Genomic DNA, 16,201 nt, shown 5'->3' on the forward strand with positions numbered 1-16,201 from the left:
CGTAGAATCCCTTAAGTGCTTTTTCTTTAGACTAAGATTTAGGTGCTTTAGAATTTTGCGACGCCTTTTTAAGTTTTAGTTTCTTTTTAAGTTATTTCCATTTGGGATTTAGTTTTTTCCTGTAAGCTTTAATATTTTTAGACCTTTTACTATGTATCAATTATCATTCCAATTAGTAATTTCAATTTGTGATTATAATTTTAAGTTAGTTATAGTAATAAGGTTAAATTAGTTAAGTATTTTTAAGTTTTTATAAGTTTCTTTTATTTTTCCGTCACCTTTTATTTTTCAACCATTTCTTTTTCGACATTTTGCGACGAACTCTTTGTCTTTCTTATTTCTCGCTATTCTAGTTTTAGGACTTAGAATTTTTTCTACTTCTTATCTAAATTTCTAAAAATTACGAAAATTTATTTTGAGTGGTTAAATTAATAGACATCAAAATTTTCTGGTTCGTAGTAATAGTTGGATTTGTACGTGGACCGGGTTATTGGAGCCAAACAGTCCTCAATTATATTGAGACCAAACGAATCCTGCCCCTCTGCTGCATCTTTTGGCTATTCGAAACGTGGGCAAAATCAGAAAAGTCTATTAATTGGATAACTTATTATAATTTTTCTTTCCTTTTTAAAACTAATAGGATATTCTGTGAATGCACCGAGCAAGACGTTCACCACCTTTTGTACGTTCACCACCTGTAACTCGATCAAGACATCGTTTAACAAATATAACCGCCGTTGATTTTTCTTTAGAATCGTCATCCAGTCGACCAAGTACTTCAGTTCAAATTTCCGATAATCCAATTTTTGAAACAAACCTCACAATTGATAATCCAGAAAATATTCAGGAACGGTTCATAGATCCTGAACCATTAAACTTTCCTCCGGAACCACCAATCATTCAAACAGAGATTGTTGAGGAACGAACTATTAAATCAGAATCATCTAGTGATACCGATTCAACAAATTCAATTATGGAGAATCTGGAACCTTTAAGTATGGAAGACCGAATGAGAGCTAAACGCACTGGCCAAGGTCACGCAATTACTCATCCAGACATTAATGCGCCAGATTATGAAATCAAAGGACAAATTCTACACATGGTGACTAATCAATGCCAATTTAGTGGTGCGCCGAAGGAAGATCCAAATGAACATCTACGTACCTTTAATAGGATCTGCACACTATTTAAAATACGAGAAGTGGAGGATGAACAGATATATCTCATGTTATTTCCCTGGACTTTAAAGGGAGAAGCCAAAGATTGGTTGGAATCGTTACCTGAAGGAGCGATCGATACATGGGATGTTTTAATTGACAAATTTCTTAAACAATTTTTTCCTGCATCTAAAGCAGTAAGACTTCAAGCAGAAATTGTTACGTTCACACAGAAGCCAAATGAAACTCTATATGAGGCGTGGACAAGATATGGAAAGTTATTAAGAGGATGTCCGCAACATGGTTTAGACACCTGTCAAATAGTACAAATATTTTACCAAGGATGCGACATCACTACAAGGAAAGATATAGATATAGCAGCTGGTGGTTCTATTATGAAGAAAACCGAAACTGATGCTTACAAAATTATTGATAATACTGCTTCCCACTCACATGAGTGGCACCAAGAAAAAGATATCATTAGATCATCTAAAGCAGCTAGAGCCGATTCTAGCCATGACTTAGATTCCATTTCCGCAAAGATAGATGCTTTCGAGAGACGAATGGAAAAGATGACTAAAGATATTCATGCTATACGAATTAGTTGTGAGCAGTGTGGAGGACCACATTTGACAAAAGATTGTCTCAGTATTGAATTAACAATGGAACAAAGAGAGAATATTTCATACATAAACCAAAGGCCTGGAAATAATTATCAGAATAATTATCAACCGCCAAGACCGATTTACAATCAAAACCAGAATTATAACCGAAATATTCCATACAACAACCAACAAAGTCCTAGCAATCAACAAATATCCAACAATACTTACAATCAGCAAAGACCTAATTTTCAAAACAAACCACCACAACAAACCGATGATAAAAAGCCGAATTTAGAAGATATGATGACGAAGCTAGTTGAAACTCAAACGCAGTTTTTCACATCTCAGAAACAAACGAATGAACAAAATGCTCAAGCATTTAGAAATCAACAAGCTTCTATTCAAAATCTGGAACAAGAAGTGAGTAACCTAGCAAGGTTAATAGGTGAAAGAAAACCGGGAAGTCTACCAAGCGATACAAATGCTAACCCCCGGAATGAAACAGCTAAAGCTATTACCACAAGAAGTGGTACAACACTTAAATCACCTGAAATACCTGTAATTTCTGATGAAACTATTCCTACTACACAAGAACCACAACCTGATCAAGATAAGGAAAAAGAACCGGTAGTTGAAAAGGTTAATGAAGATAACACAGTTAAGGCTAAACCTTATGTTAAACCATACCAACCACCACTTCCTTACCCGAGTAAAATGAAGAAAGAAAAACTTGAAGCCGAGCAATCCAAATTCTTGGATATGTTTAAACAAATAAATGTAAATCTTCCTTTCATTGATGTGATTTCAGGAATGCCAAGATATGCTAAATTCTTGAAAGATCTAATCACGAATAGAAAGAAAATGGAAGAACTCTCGGCTGTTACTATGAATGCTAATTGTTCAGCAGTGCTGTTGAATAAGATACCAGAAAAATTATCTGATCCAGGAAGTTTCACAATTCCATGTTTTCTGGGTAGTCTTAGTTCAATAGAAGCATTGGCAGACTTAGGTGCTAGTATAAATCTAATGCCGTATTCACTATACGCTAAACTAGACCTCGGAGAATTGAAACCAACCAGAATAAGCATACAACTAGCCGATAGATCAATAAAATATCCTAGAGGGATAATGGAGAACATGCTAGTTAAAGTTGGTACTTTAGTATTTCCAGTAGATTTTGTTGTTTTGGACATGGAAGAAGATTCTCAAGTTCCTCTCATATTAGGAAGACCATTCTTAAACACGGCTAAAGCAATGATAGACGTGTTCGGTAAGAAACTGACCCTAAGTATAGAGGATGAGAGTGTTACCTTTTCAGTGGATAGAGCAATGCAACAACCACAATCTGCAGATGATACATGTTATTATATTAAAACTATAGATGCACATGCAGAATTATTAGAAGAATTTCCAGAATTACAAGGAACAGGAGAATGTTCTTTAGGAGAAGGAAATGAACCAATTGATGAAGCTGAAATGTTAGCTACACTTATAGCTAATGGATATGAACCAACAACAGAAGAAATTCAAATGCTAAAAGAAGAAGACAGATATCGATATAAATCATCGATAGAAGAACCTCCGAAATTAGAGTTAAAGCCACTTCCAAACCATTTGGAATACGCTTATTTACATGGTGAATCTGAATTACCTGTAATAATATCGTCTTCTCTTACTGAAAATGAGAAATCACAACTCATTTCTGTGTTGAAAGCTCATAAACCAGCCATTGCATGGAAGATTCATGATATTAAAGGAATAAGTCCTTCGTATTGCACACATAAAATCCTTATGGAAGAAGGTCATAAAACGTATGTGCAACGCCAACGAAGACTAAATCCTAATATGCAAGATGTAGTTAAGAAAGAGATTATTAAACTGCTAGATGCAGGTTTAATATATCCAATTTCTGATAGTCCATGGGTAAGCCCAGTTCAATGCGTGCCGAAGAAGGGTGGCATGACTGTTATCACAAATGAGAAAAATGAGCTTATTCCTACTAGGACTGTAACAGGATGGCGTGTATGTATTGATTATAGAAAATTAAATGACGCCACCAGAAAAGATCATTTTCCCTTACCTTTCATAGATCAAATGTTGGAAAGATTAGCCGGAAATAGTTACTATTGTTTTCTAGATGGATTTTCCGGATATTTTCAAATTCCAATAGCACCCGAAGATCAAGAGAAAACCACATTCACGTGCCCTTATGGTACTTTTGCTTACAAACGCATGCCATTTGGACTTTGCAACGCCCCTGCAACCTTTCAAAGGTGCATGATGGCGATTTTTCACGACATGATAGAAGAATGCATGGAAGTATTCATGGATGACTTTTCAGTCTTCGGTGATACATTTAAATCATGTCTAGTTAATCTGGAACGAATGCTAATTAGATGCGAAAAATCAAATCTAGTACTTAATTGGGAGAAATGCCATTTCATGGTTAAAGAAGGCATCGTTCTTGGACATAAAATTTCAAAAGAAGGAATTGAAGTGGATAGAGCTAAAGTAGATGTAATTGCTAAACTTCCACATCCCACCAATATTAGAGGAGTTAGGAGTTTTCTAGGGCATGCCGGTTTTTACCGACGTTTCATAAAAGATTTTTCTAAAATTGCCACTCCTATGAATAAACTCCTAGAAAAGGATGCGCCATTCATCTTTTCAGATGAGTGTATCAAATCTTTTAATATTCTTAAAGAAAAACTCACTAATGCACCGATCATGATAACACCAAATTGGAATCTACCATTTGAACTAATGTGCGATGCAAGTGATTTTGCAATGGGAGCCGTTTTAGGACAAAGGATTGAAAAACGATTTCAACCTATATATTATGCTAGTAAGACATTACAAGGAGCACAAACGAACTATACAACTACTGAAAAAGAACTCCTTGCTATTGTCTTTGCTTTTGACAAATTTCGATCATATCTAGTTCTAGCAAAAACGGTGGTCTATACCGACCATTCTGCTCTTAGATACCTATTTTCAAAACAAGATGCTAAACCAAGATTAATCCGTTGGATTTTACTCTTACAAGAGTTTGATATTGAAATCCGAGATAAAAAAGGAGCAGAAAATCTCGCCGCTGATCATCTTTCTCGTCTTGAAAATCCCGAATTAGAAGTTCTGAATGAATCGGCCATACAAGACAACTTTCCTGATGAATATCTATTGAAGATAGATTATAAAGAAATCCCATGGTTTGCAGACTATGCAAACTACTTAGTTTGTGGATTCCTTGAAAAAGGATTATCGTACCAAAGACGAAAGAAATTCTTCAGTGATATAAAACACTATTTCTGGGAAGATCCACATCTGTTTAAAAGTTGTCCCGATGGAATAATACGCCGATGTGTATTTGGAGATGAAGCTAGTAAAATTTTAAACCATTGTCACACAGGACCAACAGGAGGGCATTATGGGCCTCAACTAACAGCAAGAAAAGTTTATGAAGCTGGATTCTATTGGCCTACAATTTACAAAGACGCACACCTTCTTTGCAAATCCTGTGATGCATGTCAAAGGGCCGGAAGAATAAGTCAACGTGATGAAATGCCACAAAATGTCATCCAAGTATGTGAAGTATTTGACATTTGGGGTATTGACTTTATGGGTCCATTTCCAAAATCTCATAATAATCTATATATACTCGTAGCCATTGATTATGTATCTAAATGGGCGGAAGCACAAGCTCTCCCAACTAACGATGCACGAGTTGTAGTCAACTTTTTAAAACGTCTTTTTGCAAGGTTTGGAACACCGAAAGCTTTAATAAGTGATCGGGGTACTCATTTCTGTAATAATCAACTTGAGAAAGTTCTTAAAAGATATGGAGTAACTCATAAAATCTCCACCTCATATCATCCACAAACAAGTGGACAAGTTGAAAATACAAACCGAGCTTTAAAACGTATTCTAGAGAAAACCGTAGGATCAAATCCGAAGGAATGGTCCATTAAATTGGAGGATGCACTCTGGGCTTTTAGAACAGCCTACAAAACTCCAATTGGAACCACACCTTTTAGACTTGTTTATGGAAAAGCATGTCATCTTCCAGTAGAAATTGAACACAAAGCATTTTGGGCTTTGAAGACATGTAATCTTGATTTACATGAAGCCGGGCGTCTACGATTAAGTCAACTAAACGAATTAGAAGAATTAAGACATGAAGCATACGAAAATTCGTTAATCTATAAAGAAAGAACGAAGAAATGGCATGATAAAAGAATCAGAAGTTCAAAAGAATTTAAAGAAGGAGACAGAGTTCTTCTTTTCAATTCACGATTCAAGCTATTTCCTGGAAAATTGAAATCAAGATGGTCTGGACCATTCATAGTCAAAAGAGTTTTCCCATACGGAACGATAGAATTAATAAATTCAAATGGGATTGAATTTAAAGTTAATGGTCACAGAGTTAAACATTACATACATGGTCCGATGGAAGTCGACAACGAAGTTAATCACAATTTCGACACCACAGCTAACTAAGTGTGGGGAGAATCAAGTCTTTAAAGGATAATATGTATTTCTGTTAGAGTTAGATTGTCTGTTTTCGTGTAGTTCTCGAAAATGGAACACGTATGGTCTTTCCCTAGCAGACCCTAAAGAACTAGTCTTCTCCCCCCATTCTGAATTTTTATTTTTTTTTAGGTTTTTACGAAATGAAGACTGCCTGTGAATTAAACCATGGTCTAATGCTACACGCTTTGATCACTAAACGTAATAATGACATACTCCCGAGTGAATTAGTATCAGTAATCAGAGAAAGAATGGACGGAGTTAGAAAAGGATCCAGATGCGAAGATAATAAGTTACAATTTGGTAAAGGAAAATCAAAATCCGCAGCGAAAAGAAGAGCACGACACCTAGAACGATGTCACAAATGCGGAAAATGGTCACATGGAGGTAAATGTTCAAATAATCAAACCTATTCAAATACCGAATTTGTTACTTTATGCAGAGACGGACCGTTCATATGTTTAGAAGAAAAGACAATGAATGCTCGAGGTTACGCCTATGCAGCCATGGAAGACCAATTAAACCGACTATCTTATGAATATAATAGATCATATAACTAAGAAATCTATTTCACAGGTATGTCTGTACAGTTTTTATTTTTATTTTTATTTTTAACCTTTTGATAATAAACGCTAATTTGTTCGCTAAAAAGTATTAAATTGGTATTAAATAAAATTAGGTTTGGCGACCGAAATTATTGATATCGTTCGAAAATTTATTACATCACTGCGAAATTTAACGTTTATTCTTAAGGTATAAATATCTTTAAACAATCAAACCAAAATATTTCAAAAATTCGTCATGAGTTAAATTAGGTCTTGGAACCGAAATTACTTTACCGAAAAGAGGGGCGCATATTTTTGATAATATTTGATTGATTAAAGTGGGACAAAAAGACAAAAAGATTTTCAAATTTATTTTTACCATGTTTTTAAAATTAATATTTAAATCTTAAATTAATATTGTAAACTTTGTAAAAACAATATTTTTAAAATTGTAAATATTTGAAAAATTAATATAAGTTTGGTGTAAATTTATAATATGAATTTTTAAATTAAGTTTGGTTTGAATTTTTAATTTTTAAAATATGAAATTTTAATTTTATGCATTTCAAATTTTAAGTTTGGTGTGAATTTTGAATTTTTAATATTAATTTTGAATTTTATATTTAAGTTGTGTGAATTTAAAAACAAAAATTTACTTTATCTCATTAAGTTAAAAATATGATTTTTAAAATTCGTCGTAAGTTGAAGACTAGGTCTCTGAACCGAAATTGCTTTACCCGAGGGAGGGACGAGAACTCTTATTATCATTATTTTTAATCTTGTTGATTTAAAGTATGCCAAAAACATTAAAAAACCCAAAAATCTTAGCTTTTAAAACAATCGCTACAAAAAGACAAATTTTAAAATTTTGTCGAGGGACGGACTAGGACATCGATCCGAAACGACCTCGTCCTAAATAACAAGGGAAACAAAATTTTAAAATTAATTTCTTAATTGTTTTATAAGTTAAAGATTATAAAAAAAAAAAAAAAAAAAAAAAAAAAAAAAAAAAAGTAACTCCGCGACTCGCGGAGTTTTGAGTGAAAACCTCCGCGACTCGCGGAGGGACAAAATTACAGAAAAAAAATATAAGGAGCTGCTCGATCAGTTTACTCCCACCACCAAAAACACAGAAATTTTCTGCGAAAAGAACCCCCGAAAAACCCACGAAAATCATCCCAAAAACTCGATTTTTCACCGTTAATCTTCAAATTTTTCACTACAATCATGTTGAGAAGGATGATATCTAGGAACTACTCAAGAAAACAGGTACAATTACACCCCAAATCACCTTTAAATCCGAATTTTAGTGTGTTCTTGAGCATATTTTCATAATTTGAATTTTGTTAATTTTTAGTGTAATTAGTGTTAAATTGTTAGTATATTATGCATGTATAACCTAGATTGATGCTTGTTAACATGATTTGAAGCCAAAAACTTCAAAATCTTTAGAATCTAGGGTTTGTGTTCTTGAGCAATTTGGGGCTTTTTGATATAAACAGGTTATGGCCGATTTTTGTCATGAATTGTTGCTAAATTGAGTAGTGTAACATGTCTAGGTAGTTAAATGATCCAAACTTTGAGCCTAAACATGATTTTAAGAATTAAAGTGGACTTTTTCAAGTCCAAAATTCATGAACTTGATTTTTGAAAGATAATGCCATTTGAGACTTGTTTATTTGCTAGTAATGATTATTTTGACATGTTATTTGAGTTGAATGCTTATGAACTTGGCGAAAATTTTCGTATATGCTTATTTGAAAAAGTGTAGATTTGATAAAAAAATGAAAATAAGCTTAAGTTTGATATAAATTGATAATGTCATTGTAATTATTTTGATTGATGATTTTGCTGACACTAATGCATATTTGGATGCACAAAATTTGTGTTTGATGTGTTTTGCAGACTGAAAGGGGTGAATCTTCATCCCAAGCCCGCCATGCTCCTGCTGAGAACTTGGAACAACAGGAGGTAGATAACTACTACAAGCAGGATGTACCTCATCCAGTCATGACCTTTTCAGATATGCACTTGGAACAGTTGCACCCGAACCTACGATTTGACAGACTTTGGATAGATTATCCAAAATATCAACGGGGTTTGCATACTCTTCACTCAAAGGTTGTTGAGGTACCGAGGGTCATAGAATGGGGACCCTTGGAAGCTGTAGAATTGGCCGGGCCAATTAGGGAATTACTGGTACAGAGGTATGGTAATTCTTCTTTTAATGACTGGATATGTTTATTCACCATACGCAGACCTGTATATAAAGTATGGTGTGAAGAGTTGTTATGTAGTATAGAGTTGAATGATCGGGTAGCCAGTTTAACCGATCGTTCTTTTATTAGATTTTTGTTAGGCGGTTCGATGCGCCACATGTCATTACTGGACATGGCTCAGGCTTTACGTATATATACGCCTGAGGAATTAGCGTCTGCCGATTGTAGAGGATTGATACTAAACGGTAGGAAAATAGATGAGAATTTTGATACACACGGTGTGTGGAGTCAAATGACAAGCCACCACCGTTTTAAAGGGGGAAACTACTCTTATTTGGATATAGATAGAGCCGAATTAAGAGTAATACATAGATTTTTAGCTAATTCGATTACACAAAGGGGTAAAAACAAAGAAAAGGTAAATGAACAAGATTTGTTTTACCATATGTGTATTCGAGACCCACACAGCGCTGTAAGTATACCATATTGTGTGGGTTATTATTTATCAGCTATGGTTCGAGGGATGCGTCCACATAGCATAATAGGGGGTGGTATTTTTATTACTTTGATTGGTGAATATCTCGGTGTGGATATAAGTCGGGGGGGATTATTAGTAGAAGAGCCGGAACCCCGCGACACTATAGGTTTAAATGTATACCATGGTGCGAAAGTGTTGAAGCGGCGAAACAACGCCGCAGTACGATACAATGGTAGACATCCACAGGTAGAGAGAAACCAGGAACAAGGTAATGTAGGAGGGGGGCAAGAAATGCATAGGTTTATAGCTTCTCAGGAATACGAAAATGCTAGACAGAGAGCATTTGAAGATTGGCAAGTTCATCAGAACCAGATCATAGCGCATTGCCAACATATAGGTAGAAACTATATTCCTACACCGAAACCCGTCTTCCCTCCTTGGTCGATAGAGATGCAGCCACCATATCCTACGTATGACCCTGCCGAAGCATTCTATAGCACTTATGGTTATGCGTGGAACCCCTATTGGTACCAATATCATCCTTAGTTTACTTATTTTATTTTTTATTATTTTGTAATTTGTAATTATTGATACATTTAATATTTTTGTTTATATTGTAATCATTTTTATAATTTCTAACTTTTATTCTTAGATTTTAATAATTTTTGAATGTGGGGTAATAAACCAAACTTCAAAAATATGTATATATGTTTGCAGTTTATCTTATGTAAACAACAGGGTAAAACAACGCATTTTCAAAGACTGGCATTAAGTTCAGCAAAAGCAAGTAATTTTGACGACAATGATGCAAAATATATGTGAAATAACAACAAGACGGAATGAACAAATGATGTGCACCATTTATCATTCAGCAAACAAACGCCAATATATTTGGAAACTTTGGTAAAAATTTAATCATTTTCACACAAATCACCCTCAATAATTTAAATTGTTACTGATTTCTTGCAAATGAGGGCATTGCAAGATCTTAAGTGTGGGAAGGGATTAAATTCTTTCGGATTTTAAAATTTTTATATTAAACACTTGGTTACCATTAAAAATACTAGTAAAGCAGTAGTTGTATTAGAATCTAGTGCTCTCTGATAAAAAAGAACAGCCCTAGTCTTATATACTGACTACCCAATTCTAGTAAAATTTTTAAAAATTTTCAATTAAATGAATTCAAATCATGTTTATACATATTTATGAACGATAAAACTAGGTTTTAACACCGAAATTATTGTTACCTCGGAAAGGACATAAATTGAGAAACAAACTAAAATGTTAAAATTCATTTAAAATGGAATAGAGGACGATAAAAAGAAAAATAAAAAGCCAAGTGTGGGAAAATTTACCAAGTTATTTTAAACATATGTCACATATATCTGTAACAAATAACTGAAAATACTTTTGCTTTGAACTAAACTAAACTATTTTACCCAATGAAAGAAAAGAAGAGATGGATCTACACGATGAATCAATTCCATCATTAAAAGGAAGTAAAGTCTTCCGAAAAAGACACGCGCTTCTTGATTTAGGTCATGAAGTTGTCGTTCAGACCAGCTGTAGGTTGACGAAAAATCTAGAAAAGTCATCACTAAAATCAGCAGGAAATCCACGGACCTCAGCATTAAACAGGGTCGCCAAGTGGTCAGATTTATCCTAACCATGAGAAGGATTTATCTCGTACAATGGGGAGGCACCATGCAAATTAGCTGGATAAGACTAATGAATCAGATCCCCAGAAAGGATAATCTCCTTAAAGATTAAAAATCAGCTTTTAAGACTGATATTACTCAATCCTAGAGATTGACCTTAAAGATTGAGAATTCAAACTCATGGAATTCAATGATATCTAAACTCGAGCTTGAACGAGAAAATATTTTGATCAAAATTATAAACCGATTTGTTTTCTGAAAACCCTATTTTCAATGCGTTCATTACCATTGAACGTAAAATCCTAGGAATTCACCTGGAATTCATTAGGTCACCTGAACTAAATCGGGTGTCAACCGTAAGAACGGTGGTTGCATAACATGGTCAAAGACAGGACTTTGTGCCAGACCGAAAAATTATAAGGGTGAGCTTTACTATTGCTCCTACCAAGGATAGTAATTGCGTCCGACAAGTTATAGACCATAATCAAAAGCATGTCACGGGACATTGCCTTAACAGTTGCTTGTTCAACGCTTTCCTTTACAACCGGACGGTAGTTTGCCGAAAGGTAATATACGGAACAAGTAAACTGGACGTGTTGCTTTCCAAATACAAGGTTAGCAAGTGGGTGACACAAAACCGCAAGTTTTGAGCTAAAATTTTCAAATCTGAAACCCACCAAACCCACAAAAATATTTTGCAAACACCGGTAAAGGGTTATTCCGGAAAATTTATCTAGGGTAAAAACTAGATTTAATTTTCAAAAGATCAAATGTTTTCATAAAGATCCAATTTCCTTAATGGATCTAAATTTTTATAGTCATGTGGGACTGTAAACCATATCGTTACTACCATTGTTTATACCGCCGTATAGAAATCACTGATGTACAAAGTGTGAAGAATAAAGAAGTGATTCTAGTATTTCAAGACAATATTGCTTGAGGACAAGCAACGCTCAAGTGTGGGAATATTTGATAATGCTAAAAACGAACATATATTTCATAGCATTATTCCTCAAGAAAGACAAGCTTTTAGTTGCAATTGTTCTATTTACAAGTGATATTCGTTTAAATAATAAAAGGTGAAGACAAAAGACAGATTCGACGAATTGAAGACGCAAACGACCAAAAAGCTCAAAAGTACAAAAGACAATCAAAAAGGTTCCAAATATTGATAAGAAACGTCTCGAAATCACAAGAGTACAAGATTCAAAACGCAAAGTACAAGATATTAAATTGTACGCGAGGACGTTCGAAAATCCGGAACCGGGACTAGAGTCAACTCTTAACGCTCGACGCAACGGACTAAAAATTACAAGTTAACTATGTATATAAATATAATATAATATATAATTAATTATATTAATTATATATATATTATATATATATATTAAAAACTATCGGCAGCCAGAAACTCCAAGGGTGTAAAGTGAAAATACCTCTCCGCGACTCGCGGAGTTTGAAGGCTATTTGGCCGCGAGTCGCGGAGCCCCAAAAATCATTCCTGGCTATAAATCAACCCGAATTCTGATCAAAATATCATCCTTTTTCTCTTCCTCTTCATAAGTAATATATATTTATATTTATAATTTATATTTTAATTTTAATTATAATTCTAATAATAAGGGTATGTTAGCGAATGTTGTAAGGGTGTAAGTCGAAATTCTGTCCGTGTAACGCTACGCTATTTTTAATCATTGTAAGTTATGTTCAACCTTTTTATATTAATGTCTCGTAGCTAAGTTATTATTATGCTTATTTAAAACGAAGTAATCATGATGTTGGGCTAATTACTAAAATTGGGTAATTGGTCTTTGTACCATAATTGGGGTTTGGACAAAAGAACGACACTTGTAGAAACTAGGCTATGGGCTATTAATGGGCTTTATATTTGTTTAACTAAATGAAAGTTTGTTAATGTTAATATAAAGATTTACAATTGGGCGTCCCTATAATTTACCATATACACTCGATCGGACACGATGGGCGGGGTATTTATATGTACGAATAATCGTTCATTTAACCGGACACGGGAATGGATTAATAGCCACTAGAATAATCAAAACAGGGGTGAAATTACATTCAAGGGTAATTGGTGTAATTGTTAACAAAGTAGTAAAACCTTGGTTTACACGCAGTCGATAACCTGGTGTATTCATTAAACAAAGTATTAAAACCTTGTTACAATTCGAATCCCCAATTAGTTGGAATATTTATCTTCGGGTATAATAATAATTTGACAAGGACACTTGCAATTTATATTTATGACTGATGGACTGTTATGGACAAAAACCAGACGGACATATTGAATAATCCAGGACAAAGGACAATTAACCCATGGGCATAAAACTAAAATCAACACGTCAAACATCATGATTACGGAAGTTTAAATAAGCATAATTCTTTTATTTCATATTTAATTTCCTTTATTTTATATTTAATTGCACTTCTAATTATCGCACTTTTATTTATTTTATTTTATCGCACTTTTAATTATCGCAATTTAATTTTATCACATTTTTATTATTCGCAATTTCATTATCGTTATTTACTTTACGCTTTAATTTAAAGTCTTGTATTTATTTTATATTTTACATTAGGTTTTAACTGCGACTAAAGTTTTAAAATCGACAAACCGGTCATTAAACGGTAAAAACCCCCCTTTATAATAATAATATTACCTATATATATATTTGTATTTTTATAAAAGTTAACTAATATAGCGTTGAGCTTTGTTTAAAGATTTCCCTGTGGAACGAACCGGACTTACTAAAAACTACACTACTGTACGATTAGGTACACTGCCTATAAGTGTTGTAGCAAGGTTTAAGTATATCCATTCTATAAATAAATAAATATCTTGTGTAAAATTGTATCGTATTTAATAGTATTTCCTGCTAAAAATTAATAGTATTTTATACCCCTCTGCTTTGACATCATTCGCATCTAATAAGCATTCGTTCAAGATTAACTAGACATGATTCAAATGTATCACTGAAGACTGAAAAGTCATCCATGAAAACTTCCATGCATTCTTCTATCATGTCATGAAAAATCGCCATCATACACCTTTGAAAGGTTGCAGGGGCGTTGCAAAGTCCAAATGGCATGCGTTTGTAAGCAAAAGTTCCATAAGGGCACATGAACGTGGTTTTCTCTTGGTCCTCGGGTGCTATTGGAATTTGAAAATATTCGAAAAATCCATCAACAAAACAATAGTAACTATTTTCGGCTAATCTTTCCAACATTTGATCAATGAAAGGTAAGGGAAAGTGATCTTTTCTGGCGGCGTCATTTAATTTTCTATAATCAATACATACACGCCATCCGGTTACAGTCCTAGTAGGAATAAGCTCATTTTTATCATTTGTGATGACAGTCATGCCACCCTTCTTAGGTACGCATTGAACTGGGCTTACCCATGGACTATCAGAAATTGGATAAATTAAACCTGCATCTAGCAGTTTAATAATTTATTTCTTAACTACATATTGCATATTCGGATTTAGTCTTCGTTGGCGTTGCACATACGTTTTATGACCTTCTTCCATAAGGATTTTATGTGTGCAATACGAAGGCTTATTCCTTTAATATCATGAATTTTCCATGCAATAGCTGGTTTATGAGCTTTCAACACAGAAATGAGTTGTGATTTTTCATTTTCAGTAAGAAAAAGACGATATTATTACAGGTAATTCAGATTCACCATGTAAATAAGCGTATTCCAAATGGTTTAGAAGTGGCTTTAACTCTAATGTTGGTGGTTTTTCTATCGATGATTTATATCGATATCTGTCTTCTTCTTTTAGCATTTGAATTTCTTCTGTTGTTGGTTCATATCCATTAGCCATTAGTGTAGCTAACATTTCGGTTTCATCAATTGGTTCAGTTTCTTCTCCTAAAGAACATTCTCCTGTTCCTTGTAATTCTGGAAATTCTTCTAACAATTCTGCATGTGATTCTATAGTTTGAATATAATAACATGTATCATCTGCAGATTATGGTTGTTGCATTGCTCTATCAACTGAAAAGGTAACACTCTCGTCCTCTATACTTAGGGTCAGTTTCTTACCAAACACGTCTATCATTGCTTTAGCCGTGTTTAAGAATGGTCTTCCTAATATGAGAGGAACTTAAGAATCTTCTTCCATGTCCAGAACAACAAAATCTACTGGAAATACTAAAGTACCAAATTTAACTAGCATGTTCTCCATTATCCCTCTAGGATATTTTATTGATCTATCGGCTAGTTGTATGCTTATTCTTGTTGGTTTCAATTCTCCAAGGTCTAGTTTAGCGTATAGTGAATACGGCATTAGATTTATACTAGCACCTAAGTCTGCCAATGCTTCTATTGAACTAAGACTACCCAGAAAACATGGAATTGTGAAACTTCCTGGATCTGATAATTTTTCTGGTATCTTATTCAACAGCACTGCTGAACAATTAACATTCATAGTAACAGCCGAGAGTTCTTCCATTTTCTTTCTATTCGAGATTAGATCTTTCAGAAATTTAGCATATCTAGGCATTCCTGAAATCACATCAATGAAAGGAAGATTTACATTTATCTGTTTAAACATATCCAAGAATTTGGATTGCTCGGCTTCAAGTTTCACTTTCTTCATTTTACTCGGGTAAGGAAGTGGTGGTTGGTATGGTTTAACATAAGGTTTAGCTTTAACTGTGTTATCTTCATTAACCTTTTCAACTACCGGTTCTTTTTCCTTATCTTGTTCAGGTTGTGGTTCTCGTGGAATAGGAATAGCTTCATCAGAAATTACAGGTATTTCAGGTGATTTAAGTGTTGTACCACTTCTTGTGGTAATAGCTTTAGCTGTTTCATTCCGGGGGTTAGCATTTGTATTACTAGGTAAACTTCCCGATTTTCTTTCACCTATTAACCTTGCTAGGTTACTCACTTCTTGTTCCAAATTTTGAATAGAAGCTTGTTGATTTCTAAATGCTTGAGCATTTTGTTCATTCGTTTGTTTCCGAGATGTGAAAAACTGCGT

This window comes from Rutidosis leptorrhynchoides, chromosome 9 (genome assembly GCF_046630445.1).
Source record: "Rutidosis leptorrhynchoides isolate AG116_Rl617_1_P2 chromosome 9, CSIRO_AGI_Rlap_v1, whole genome shotgun sequence".
NCBI lineage: Eukaryota > Viridiplantae > Streptophyta > Magnoliopsida > Asterales > Asteraceae > Rutidosis > Rutidosis leptorrhynchoides.